Source organism: Cetorhinus maximus, unplaced genomic scaffold, assembly GCF_964194155.1.
Source record: "Cetorhinus maximus unplaced genomic scaffold, sCetMax3.hap1.1 HAP1_SCAFFOLD_520, whole genome shotgun sequence".
In the NCBI taxonomy this organism is placed as follows: Eukaryota; Metazoa; Chordata; class Chondrichthyes; order Lamniformes; family Cetorhinidae; genus Cetorhinus; species Cetorhinus maximus.
The window spans coordinates 22,249-34,850 of NW_027596462.1; the positions used below are offsets into that span (position 1 = coordinate 22,249).

Genomic DNA, 12,602 nt, shown 5'->3' on the forward strand with positions numbered 1-12,602 from the left:
CAGGTCAGTCACTGTATAACACTGGGGTACATTACTGGTGGGGACAGGTCTGTCTCTGTCTAACACTGGGGTAGAGTACTGGTGGGGACGGGTCTGTCGCTGTATAACACTGGGGTACAGTACTGGTGGGGACAGGTCTGTCACTGTATAACACTGGGGGACAGTACTGCTGGGGACGGGTCTGACACTGTGTAACACTGGGGTACAGTACTGGTGGGGACATGTCTGTCACTGTATAACACTGGGGTACAGTACTGGTGGGGACGGTCTGTCACTGCATAACACTGGGGTACAGTACAGGTGGGAACAGGTCTGTCACTGTATAACACTGGGGTGCATTACTGGTGGGGGCGTGTCTGTCACTGTATAACACTGGGGTGCGGCACTGGTCGGGATATGTCTGTCACTGTATAACACTTCCTTACAGTACTGGTGGGGACAGGTCTGTCACTGTGTAAAACTGGGGTACAGTACTGGTGGGGACAGGTCTGTCACTGTGTAACACTGGGGTACAGTACTGGTGGGGACAGGTCTGTCACTGTATAACACTGTGGTACAGAACTGGTGGGGGTCAGGTCGATCACTGCATAACGCTGGAGCACAGTACTGGTGGGGATGGGTCTGTCACTGTATAACACTGGGATACAGTGCTGGTGGGGACAGGTCTTTCACTGTATAACACTGGGGTACAGTACTGGAGGGGAGAGGTCTATCTCTGTATAACATTGGGGTCCAGTACTGGTGGGGATAGGTGTGTCACTGTATAACACTGGGGTACAGTACTGGTGGGGAAAGGTCTGTCACTGTATAACACTGGGGTACAGTACTGGTGAGGACAGGTCTGACACAGTATAATGCTGGGGTGCAGCACTGGTGGGGACATGTCTGTCACTGTATAACACTGTGGTACAGTACTGGTGGGGACAGGTCTGTCACTGTATAACACTGGGGTACAGTACTGGTGGGGTCAGGTCTGTCGCTGCATAACACTTGAGCACAGTACTGGTGGGGATGGGTCTGTCACTGTATAACACTGGGATACAGTACTGGTGGGGACAGGTCTGTCACTGTATAACACTGGGATACAGTACTGGTGGGGACGGGTCAGTCACTGTATAACACTGGGGTACAGTACTAGTGGGTACAGCACTTACACTGTAGAACACTGGGGTACAGTACTGGTGGGGACGGGTCTGTCACTGTATAACACTGGGGTACAGCACTGATGGGGACCGGTCTGTCAATGTGTAACACTGGGGTACAGTACTGCTGGGGACGGTTCGGTCACTGTATAACACAGGGGTACAGTACTGGTGGGGACTGGTCTGTCACTGAATAACACTGGGGTACAGTACTGGTGGGGACAGGACTGTCACTGTATTACACTGGGGTACAGTACTGGTGGGGACGGGTTTGTCACTGTATAACACAGGGGTACAGTACTTGTGGGAACAGGTCTGTCACTGTATAACACTGGGGTACAGTACTGGAGGGTCAGCTCTGTCACTGTATAATACTGGGGTACAGTACTGGTGGGGACGGGTCTGTCACTGTATAACACAGTGGTACATTACTGGTGGGGACGGGTCTGTCACTGTATAACACTGGGGTACAGTACTGGTGGGGACAGGTCTGTCACTGTATAACACTGGGGTATGGTACTGGTGGGGACGGGTCTGTCACTTTTAAACACTGGGGTACAGTACTGGTGGGTAGAGGTCTGTCACTGTATAACACTGGGGTACTGTACTGGTGGGGACAGGTCTGTCACTGTATAACACTGGGGTACAGTACTGGTGGGGACATGTCTGTCACTATTTAACACTGGGGTTCAGTACTGGTGGGGACGGGTCTGTCTCTTTATAACACTGGGGTACAGTACTGGTGGGGACGGGTGTGTCACTGTATAACACTGGGGTACAGGACTGGTGGGGACGGGTCTGTCACTGTATAACACTGGGGTACAGCACTGGTGGGGACGGGTCTGTCACTGTATAACACAGGGGTACAGTACAGGTTGGAACAGGTCTGTCACTGTATAACACTGCGGTGCAGTACTGGTGGGGAAAGGTATGTCACTGTATAACACTGGGGTACAGTACTGGTGGGGACGGCTCTGTCACTGTTTTACACTGGGGTACAGTATTGGTGGGGACAGGTCTGTCACTGTATAACACTGGCGTACAGTACTGTTGGGGACAGGACTGTCACTGTATAACACTGGGGTACAGTACTGGTGGGGACGGGTCTGTCACTGTATAACACAGGGGTACAGTACAGGTGGGAACTGGTCTGTCACTGTATAACAATGGGGTGCAGTACTGGTGGGGGCGGTCTGTCACTGTATAACACTGGGGTACAGTACTGGTGGGGACGGGTCTGTCACTGTATTACACTGTGGTACAATATTGTTGGGGAAAGATCTGTCAATGTAAAACACTGGGGTACAGTACTAGTGGGGACTGGTCTGTCACTGTATAATAGTGGGGTACAGTACTGGTGGGGACGGGTCTGTCACTGTATAACACTGGGGCACAGTACTGGTGCGGACAGGTCTGTCTCTGTATAACACTGGGGTACAGTACTGGTGGGGAGAGGTCTATCTCTGTATAACATTGGGGTACAGTACTGGTGGGGTTCGGTCTGTCACTGTATAACACTGGGTTACAGTACTAGTGGGGACAGGTCTGTCACTGTATAACACTGGGGTACAGTACTGGTGAGGACAGGTCTGTCACAGTATAACACTGGGGTGCAGCACTGGTGGGGACATGTCTGTCACTGTATAACACTTGCGTACAGTACTGGTGGGGACAGGTCTGTCACTGTGTAACACTGGGATACAGTACTGGTGGGGAAAGGTCTTTCACTGTATAACACTGGGGTACTGTACTGGTGCGGACAGGTCTTTCACTGTATAACACAAGGGTACAGTACTGGAGGGGAGAGGTCTATCTCTGTATAACATTGGGGTACAGTACTGGTGGGGATAGGTCTGTGACTGTATAACACTGGGGTACAGTACTGGTGGGGAAAGGTCTGTCACTGTATAACACTGGGGTACAGTACTGGTGAGGACAGGTCTGACACAGTATAATGCTGTGGTGCAGCACTGGTGGGGACTTATCTGTCACTGTATAACACTGTGGTACAGTACTGGTGGGGACAGGTCTGTCACAGTATAACACTGGGGTACAGTACTGGTGGGGTCAGGTCTGTCGCTGCATAACACTTGAGCACAGTACTGGCGGGGATGGGTCTGTCACTGTATAACACTGGGATACAGTACTGGTGGGGACAGGTCTGTCACTGTATATCACTGGGATACAGTACTGGTAGGGATGGGTCAGTCACTGTATAACACTGGGGTACGGTAATAGTGGGTACAGCACTTACACTGTAGAACACTGGGGTACAGTACTGGTGGGGACGGGTCTGTCACTGTATAACACTGGGGTACAGTACTGGTGGGGACAGGTCTGTCAATGTGTAACACTGGGGTACAGTACTGGTGGGGACGGTTCGGTCACTGTATAACACAGGGGTACAGTACTGGTGGGGACAGGTCTGTCACTGTATAACACTGGGGTACAGTACTGGTGGGGACAGGACTGTCACTGTATTACACTGGGGTACAGTACTGGTGGGGAAGGGTTTGTCACTGTATAACACAGGGGTACAGTACTTGTGGGAACATGTCTGTCACTGTATAACACTGGGGTACAGTACTGGAGGGTCAGCTCTGTCACTGTATAATACTGGGGTACAGTACTGGTGGGGACGGGTCTGTCACTGTATAACACAGTGGTACAGTACTGGTGGGGACGGGTCTGTCACTGTATAACACTGGGGTACAGTACTGGTGGGGACAGGTCTGTCACTGTATAACACTGGGGTATGGTACTGGTGGGGACGGCTCTGTCACTGTAAAACACTGGGGTACAGTACTGGTGGGTAGAGTTCTGTCACTGTATAACACTGGGGTACTGTACTGGTGGGGACAGGTCTGTCACTGTATAACACAGGGGTACAGTACTGGTGGGGACGGGTGTGTCACTGTATAACACTGGGGTACAGGACTGGTGGGGACGGGTCTGTCACTGTATAACACTGGGGTACAGCACTGGTGGGGACGGGTCTGTCACTGTATAACACTGGGGAACAGTACTGGTGGGTAGAGTTCTGTCACTGTATAACACTGGGGTGCAGTACTGGTGGGGACAGGTATGTCACTGTATAACACTGGGGTGCAGTACTGGTGGGGACGGGTCTGTCAATGTTTTACACTGGGGTACAGTATTGGTGGGGACAGGTCTGTCACTGTATAACACTGGCGTTCAGTACTGGTGGGGACAGGTCTGTCACTGTATAACACTGGTGTACGGTACTGGTGGGGACGGGTCTGTCATTGTGTAACACTGGGATACAGTACTGGTGTGGTTAGGTCTGTGACTGCTTAACACTGGAGCACAGTACTGATGGGGATGGGTCTGTCACTGTATAACACTGGGATACGGTACTGGTGTGGACAGGTCTGTCAATGTATAACACTGGGGTACAGTACTGGTGGTGACAGGTCTGTCACTGTATAACACTAGGATACAGTGCAGGTGGGGACGGGTCAGTCACTGTATAACACTGGGGCACAGTACTGGTGGGGACAGGTCTGTCAATGTATAACACTGGGGAACAGTACTGGTGGGGACAGGTCTGACACTGTAGAACACTGAGGTACAGTAGTGATGGGGACGGGTCTGTCTCTGTATAACACTGGGGTACAGTACTGGTGGGGACGGGTCTGTCACTGTATAACACTGGGGTACAGTACTGGTGGGGACACGTCTGTCACTGTGTAACACTGGGGAACAGTACTGGTGTGGACGGGTTTGTCACTGTATAACACAGGGGTACAGTAATGGTGGGAACAGGTCTGTCACTGTATAACACTGTGGTATGGTACTGGTGGGGACGGGTCTGTCACTGTATAACACTGGGGTAATGTACTGGTGGGGACAGGTCTGTCACTGTATAACACTGGGGTTCAGTACTGGTATGGACAGGTCTGTCACTGTATAACACTGGGGTACAGTACTGGTGGGGACGGGTCTGTCACTGTATGACACAGGGGTACTGTACAGGTGGGAACAGGTCTGTAACTGTATAACACTGGGGTGCAGTACTGGTGGGGGCGGGTCTGTCACTGTATAACACTGGGGTACAGTACTGGTGGGGACGGGTCTGTCACTGTATTACACTGGGGTACACTATTGGAGGGTACAGGTCTGTCAATGTATAACACTGGGGTACAGTCCTGGTGGGGACAGGCCTGTCACTGTAAAACACTGGGGTACAGTCCTGGTGGGGACAGGTCTGTCACTGTATAACACTGGGCTACAGTACAGGTGGGGACAGGTCTGTCACTGTAAAACACTGGGGTACAGTACTGGTGGGGACGGGTCTGTCACTGTATAACACTGGGGTACAGTACTGGTGGGGACGGGTCTGTCACTGCATTACACTGGGGTACAGTATTGGTGGGGACAGGTCTGTCAATGTATAACACTGGGGTACAGTACTGGTGGGGACAGGTCTGTCACTGTATAATACTGGGGTACAGTACTGGTGGGGACGTGTCTGTCACTGAATAACACTGGGGTACAGTACTGGTGCGGACAGGTCTGTCTCTGTATAACACTGGGGTACAGTACTGTTGGGGAGAGGTCTATCTCTGTATAACATTGGGGTACAGTACTGGTGGGGATAGGTCTGTCACTGTATAACACTGGGTTACAGTACTGGTGGGGACAGGTCTGTCACTGTATAACACTGGGGTACAGTACTGGTGAGGACAGGTCTGTCACAGTATAACACTGGGGTGCAGCACTGGTGGGGACATGTCTGTCACTGTATAACACTGGCGTACAGTACTGGTGGGGACAGGTCTGACATTGTGTAACACTGGGATACAGTACTGGTGGGGTCAGGTCTGTCACTGCATAACACTGGAGCACAGTACTGATGGGGATGGGTCTGTCACTGTATTACACTGGGATACGGTACTGGTGGGGACAGGTCTGTCACTGTATAACACTGGGGAACAGTACTGGTTTGGACGGGTTTGTCACTGTATAACACAGGGGTACAGTACTGGTGGGAACAGGTCTGTCACTGTATAACACTGGGGTATGGTACTGGTGGGGACGGGTCTGTCACTCTATAACACTGGGGTACAGTACCGGTAGGGACATGTCTGTCACTGTATAACACTGGGGGACTGTACTGGTGGGGACAGGTCTGTCACTGTATAACTCCGGGGTGCAGTACTGGTGGGGACGGGTCTGTCACTGCTTAACACTGAGGTACAGTACTGGTGGGGACAGGTCTGTCACTGTGTAACACTGGGGTACAGTACTGGTGGGGACAGGTCTGTCACTGTATAACACTGGGGTACAGAACTGGTGGGGGTCAGGTCGATCACTGCATAACACTGGAGCACAGTACTGGTGGGGATTGGTCTGTCACTGTATAACACTGGGATACAGTACTGGTGGGGACAGGTCTTTCACTGTATAACACTGGGGTACAGTACTGGTGGGGAAAGGTCTGTCACTGTATAACACTGGGGTACAGTACTGGTGAGGACAGGTCTGACACAGTATAATGCTGGGGTGCAGCACTGGTGGGGACATGTCTGTCACTGTATAACAGTGTGGTACAGTACTGGTGGGGACAGGTCTGCCACTGTATAACACTGGGGTACAGTACTGGTGGGGTCAGGTCTCTCGCTGCATAAAACTTGAGCACAGTACTGGTGGGGATGGGTCTGTCACTGTATAACAGTGGGATACAGTACTGGTGGGGACAGGTCTGTCACTGTATAACACTGGGATACAGTACTGGTGGGGACGGGTCAGTCACTGTATAACACTGGGGTACGGTACTAGTGGGTACAGCACTTGCACTGTAGAACACTGGGGTACAGTACTGGTGGGGACGGGTCTGTCACTGTATAACACTGGGGTACAGCACTGATGGGGACCGGTCTGTCAATGTGTAACACTGGGGTACAGTACTGGTGGGGACGGTTCGGTCACTGTATAACACAGGGGTACAGTACTGGTGGGGACAGGTCTGTCACTGTATAACACTGGGGTACAGTACTGGTGGGGACAGGACTGTCACTGTATTACACTGGGGTACAGTACTGGTGGGGACGGGTTTGTCACTGTATAACACAGGGGTACAGTACTTGTGGGAACAGGTCTGTCACTGTAAAACACTGGGGTACAGTACTGGAGGGTCAGCTCTGTCACTGTATAATACTGGGGTACAGTACTGGTGGGGACGGGTCTGTCACTGTATAACACAGTGGTACATTACTGGTGGGGAAGGGTCTGTCACTGTATAACACTGGGGTACAGTACTGGTGGGGACAGGTCTGTTACTGTATAACACTGGGGTATGGTACTGGTGGGGACGGGTCTGTCACTGTAAATCACTGGGGTACAGTACTGGTGGGTAGAGGTCTGTCACTGTATAACACTGGGGTACTGTACTGGTGGGGACAGGTCTGTCACTGTATAACACTGGGGTACAGTACTGGTGGGGACATGTCTGTCACTATTTAACACTGGGGTTCAGCACTGGTGGGGACGGGTCTGTCTCTGTATAACACTGGGGTACAGTACTGGTGGGGACGGGTGTGTCACTGTATAACACTGGGGTACAGGACTGGTGGGGACGGGTCTGTCACTGTATAACACTGGGGTACAGCACTGGTGGGGACGGGTCTGTCACTGTATAACACAGGGGTACAGTACAGGTAGGAACAGGTCTGTCACTGTATAACACTGCGGTGCAGTACTGGTGGGGAAAGGTATGTCACTGTATAACACTGGGGTACAGTACTGGTGGGGACGGCTCTGTCACTGTTTTACACTGGGGTACAGTATTGGTGGGGACAGGTCTGTCACTGTATAACACTGGCGTACAGTACTGGTGGGGACAGGTCTGTCACTGTATAAAACTGGGGTACAGTACTGGTGGGGACGGGTCTGTCACTGTATAACACAGGGGTACAGTACAGGTGGGAACTGGTCTGTCACTGTATAACAATGGGGTGCAGTACTGGTGGGGGCGGTCTGTCACTGTATAACACTGGGGTACAGTTCTGGTGGGGACGGGTCTGTCACTGTATTACACTGGGGTACAGTATTGTTGGGGACAGATCTGTCAATGTAAAACACTGGGGTACAGTACTAGTGGGGACTGGTCTGTCACTGTATAATACTGGGGTACAGTACTGGTGGGGACGGGTCTGTCACTGTATAACACTGGGGCACAGTACTGGTGCGGACAGGTCTGTCTCTGTATAACACTGGGGTACAGTACTGGTGGGGAGAGGTCTATCTCTGTATAACATTGGGGTACAGTACTGGTGGGGTCCGGTCTGTCACTGTATAACACTGGGTTACAGTACTGGTGGGGACAGGTCTGTCACTGTATAACACTGGGGTACAGTACTGGTGAGGACAGGTCTGTCACAGTATAACACTGGGGTGCAGCACTGGTGGGGACATGTCTGTCACTGTATAACACTTGCGTACAGTACTGGTGGGGACAGGTCTGTCACTGTGTAACACTGGGATACAGTACTGGTGGGGACAGGTCTTTCACTGTATAACACTGGGGTACTGTACTGGTGCGGAGAGGTCTTTCACTGTATAACACAAGGGTACAGTACTGGAGGGGAGAGGTCTATCTCTGTATAACATTGGGGTACAGTACTGGTGGGGATAGGTCTGTCACTGTATAACACTGGGGTACAGTACTGGTGGGGAAAGGTCTGTCACTGTATAACACTGGGGTACAGTACTGGTGAGGACAGGTCTGACACAGTATAATGCTGGGGTGCAGCACTGGTGGGGACTTGTCTGTCACTGTATAACACTGTGGTACAGTACTGGTGGGGACAGGTCTGTCACTGTATAACACTGGGGTACAGTACTGGTAGGGTCAGGTCTGTCGCTTGCTAACACATGAGCACAGTACTGGTGGGGATGGGTCTGTCACTGTATAACACTGGGATACAGTACTGGTGAAGACAGGTCTGTCACTGTATAACACTGGGATACAGTACTGGTGGGGACGGGTTAGTCACTGTATAACACTGGGGTACGGTACTAGTGGGTACAGCACTTACACTGTAGAACACTGGGGTACAGTACTGGTGGGGACGGGTCTGTCACTGTATAACACTGGGGTACAGTACTGGTGGGGACAGGTCTGTCAATGTGTAACACTGGGGAACAGTACTGGTGGGGACGGTTCGGTCACTGTATAACACAGGGGTACAGTACTGGTGGGGACAGGTCTGTCACTGTATAACACTGGGGTACAGTACTGGTGGGGACAGGACTGTCATTGTATTACACTGGGGTACAGTACTGGTGGGGAAGGGTTTGTCACTGTATAACACAGGGGTACAGTACTTGTGGGAACATGTCTGTCACTGTATAACACTGGGGAACAGTACTGGAGGGTCAGCTCTGTCACTGTATAATACTGGGGTACAGTACTGGTGGGGACGGGTCTGTCACTATATAACACAGTGGTACAATACTGGTGGGGACGGGTCTGTCACTGTATAACACTGGGGTACAGTACTGGTGGGGACAGGTCTGTCACTGTATAACACTGGGGTATGGTACTGGTGGGGACGGGTCTGTCACTGTAAAACACTGGGGTACAGTACTGGTGGGTAGAGTTCTGTCACTGTATAACACTGGGGTACTGTACTGGTGGGGACAGGTCTGCCACTGTATAATACTGGGGTACAGTACTGGTGGGGACGGGTGTGTCACTGTATAACACTGGGGTACAGTACTGGTGGGTAGAGTTCTGTCACTGTATAGCACTGGGGTGCAGTACTGGTGGGGACAGGTATGTCACTGTATAACACTGGGGTACAGTACTGGTGGGGACGGGTCTGTCACTGTTTTACACTGGGGTACAGTATTGGTGGGGACAGGTCTGTCACTGTATAACACAGGCGTACAGTACTGGTGGGGACAGGTCTGTCACTGTATAACACTGGGGTACAGTACTGGTGGGGACGGGTCTGTCATTGTGTAACACTGGGATACAGTACTGGTGTGGTCAGGTCTGTCACTGCTTAACACTGGAGCACAGTACTGATGGGGATGGGTCTGTCACTGTATAACACTGGGATACGGTACTGGTGTGGACAGGTCTGTCAATGTATAACACTGGGGTACAGTACTGGTGGGGACAGGTCTGTCACTGTATAACACTAGGATACAGTACAGGTGGGGACGGGTCAGTCACTGTATAACACTGGGGCACAGTACTGGTGGGGACAGGTCTGTCAATGTATAACAGTGGGGTACAGTACTGGTGGGGACAGGTCTGACACTGTAGAACACTGAGGTACAGTAGTGATGGGGACGGGTCTGTCTCTGTATAACACTGGGGTACAGTACTGGTGGGGACGGGTCTGTCACTGTATAACAATGGGGTACAGTACTGGTGGGGACACGTCTGTCACTGTGTAACACTGGGGAACAGTACTGTTGTGGACGGGTTTGTCACTGTATAACACAGGGGTACAGTAATGGTGGGAACAGGTCTGTCACTGTATAACACTGTGGTATGGTACTGGTGGGGACGGGTCTGTCACTGTATAACACTGGGGTACTGTACTGGTGGGGACAGGACTTTCACTGTATAACACTGGGGTTCAGTACTGGTATGGACAGGTCTGTCACTGTATAACACTGGGGTACAGTACTGGTGGGGACGGGTCTGTCACTGTATAACACAGGGGTACTGTACAGGTGGGAACAGGTCTGTAACTGTATAACACTGGGGTGCAGTACTGGTGGGGGCGGGTCTGTCACTGTATAACACTGGGGTACAGTACTGGTGGGGACGGGTCTGTCACTGTATAACACAGGGGTACTGTACAGGTGGGAACAGGTCTGTAACTGTATAACACTGGGGTGCAGTACTGGTGGGGACGGGTCTGTCACTGTATTACACTGGGGTACACTATTGGAGGGGACAGGTCTGTCAATGTATAACACTGGGGTACAGTCCTGGTGGGGACAGGTCTGTCACTGTAAAACACTGGGGTACAGTCCTGGTGGGGACAGGTCTGTCACTGTATAACACTGGGGTACAGTACAGGTGGGGACAGGTCTGTCACTGTAAAACACTGGGGTACTGTACTGGTGGGGACGGGTCTGTCACTGTATAACACTAGGGTACAGTACTGGTGGGGATAGGTCTGTCACTGTATAACACTGGGGTACAGTACTGGTGGGGACAGGTCTGTCACTGTATAACACTGGGGTACAGTACTGGAGGGGAGAGGTCTATCTCTGTATAACATTGGGGAACAGTACAGGTGAGAATAGGTCTGTCACTGTATAACACTGGGGTACAGTACTGGTGGGGACAGGTCTGTCACTGTATAACACTGGGATACAGTACTGGTGGGGGTCAGGTCGATCACTGCATAACACTGGAGCACAGTACTGGTGGGGATGGGTCTCCCACTGTATAACACTGGGATACAGTACTGGAGGGGACAGGTCTTTCACTGTATAACACTGGGGTGCAGTACTGGTGGGGACAGGTCTGTCACTGTATAACACTGGGGTACAGTACTGGTGGGGACAGGTCTGTCACTGTATAACACTGGGGTACAGTACTGGTGGGTAGACAGGTCTGTCTCTGTATAACACTGGGATACAGTACTGGTGGGGACGGGTCAGTCACTGTATAACACTGGGGTACGGTACTGGTGGGCACAGGTCTGACACTGTTGAGCCCTGGGGTACAGTACTGGTGGGGACGGGTCTGTCACTGTATAACACTGGGGTACAGCACTGGTGGGGACGGGTCTGTCACTGTAAAACACAGGGGTACAGTACAGGTAGGAACAGGTCTGTCACTGTATAACACTGCGGTGCAGTACTGGTGGGGAAAGGTATGTCACTGTATAACACTGGGGTACAGTACTGGTGGGGACGGCTCTGTCACTGTTTTACACTGGGGTACAGTATTGGTGGGGACAGGTCTGTCACTGTATAACACTGGCGTACAGTACTGGTGGGGACAGGTCTGTCACTGTATAAAACTGGGGTACAGTACTGGTGGGGGCGGGTCTGTCACTGTATAACACAGGGGTATAGTACAGGTGGGAACTGGTCTGTCACTGTATAACAATGGGGTGCAGTACTGGTGGGGGCGGTCTGTCACTGTATAACACTGGGGTACAGTACTGGTGGGGACGGGTCTGTCACTGTATTACACTGGGGTACAGTATTGTTGGGGACAGATCTGTCAATGTAAAACACTGGGGTACAGTACTAGTGGGGACTGGTCTGTCACTGTATAATACTGGGGTACAGTACTGGTGGGGACGGGTCTGTCACTGTATAACACTGGGGCACAGTACTGGTGCGGACAGGTCTGTCTCTGTATAACACTGGGGTACAGTACTGGTGGGGAGAGGTCTATCTCTGTATAACATTGGGGTACAGTACTGGTGGGGTTCGGTCTGTCACTGTATAACA

The 12,602-nt window shown here is 51.6% G+C and overlaps 1 long non-coding RNA gene across 1 annotated transcript in view; it reads left to right on the forward strand.

Moving 5' to 3' along the window:
- The window catches only part of LOC144673950 (uncharacterized), a 56,154-nt gene that overhangs the window by 517 nt on the left and 43,035 nt on the right, over positions 1 to 12,602 (forward strand). The gene's annotated exons all lie outside the window — the stretch shown is intronic.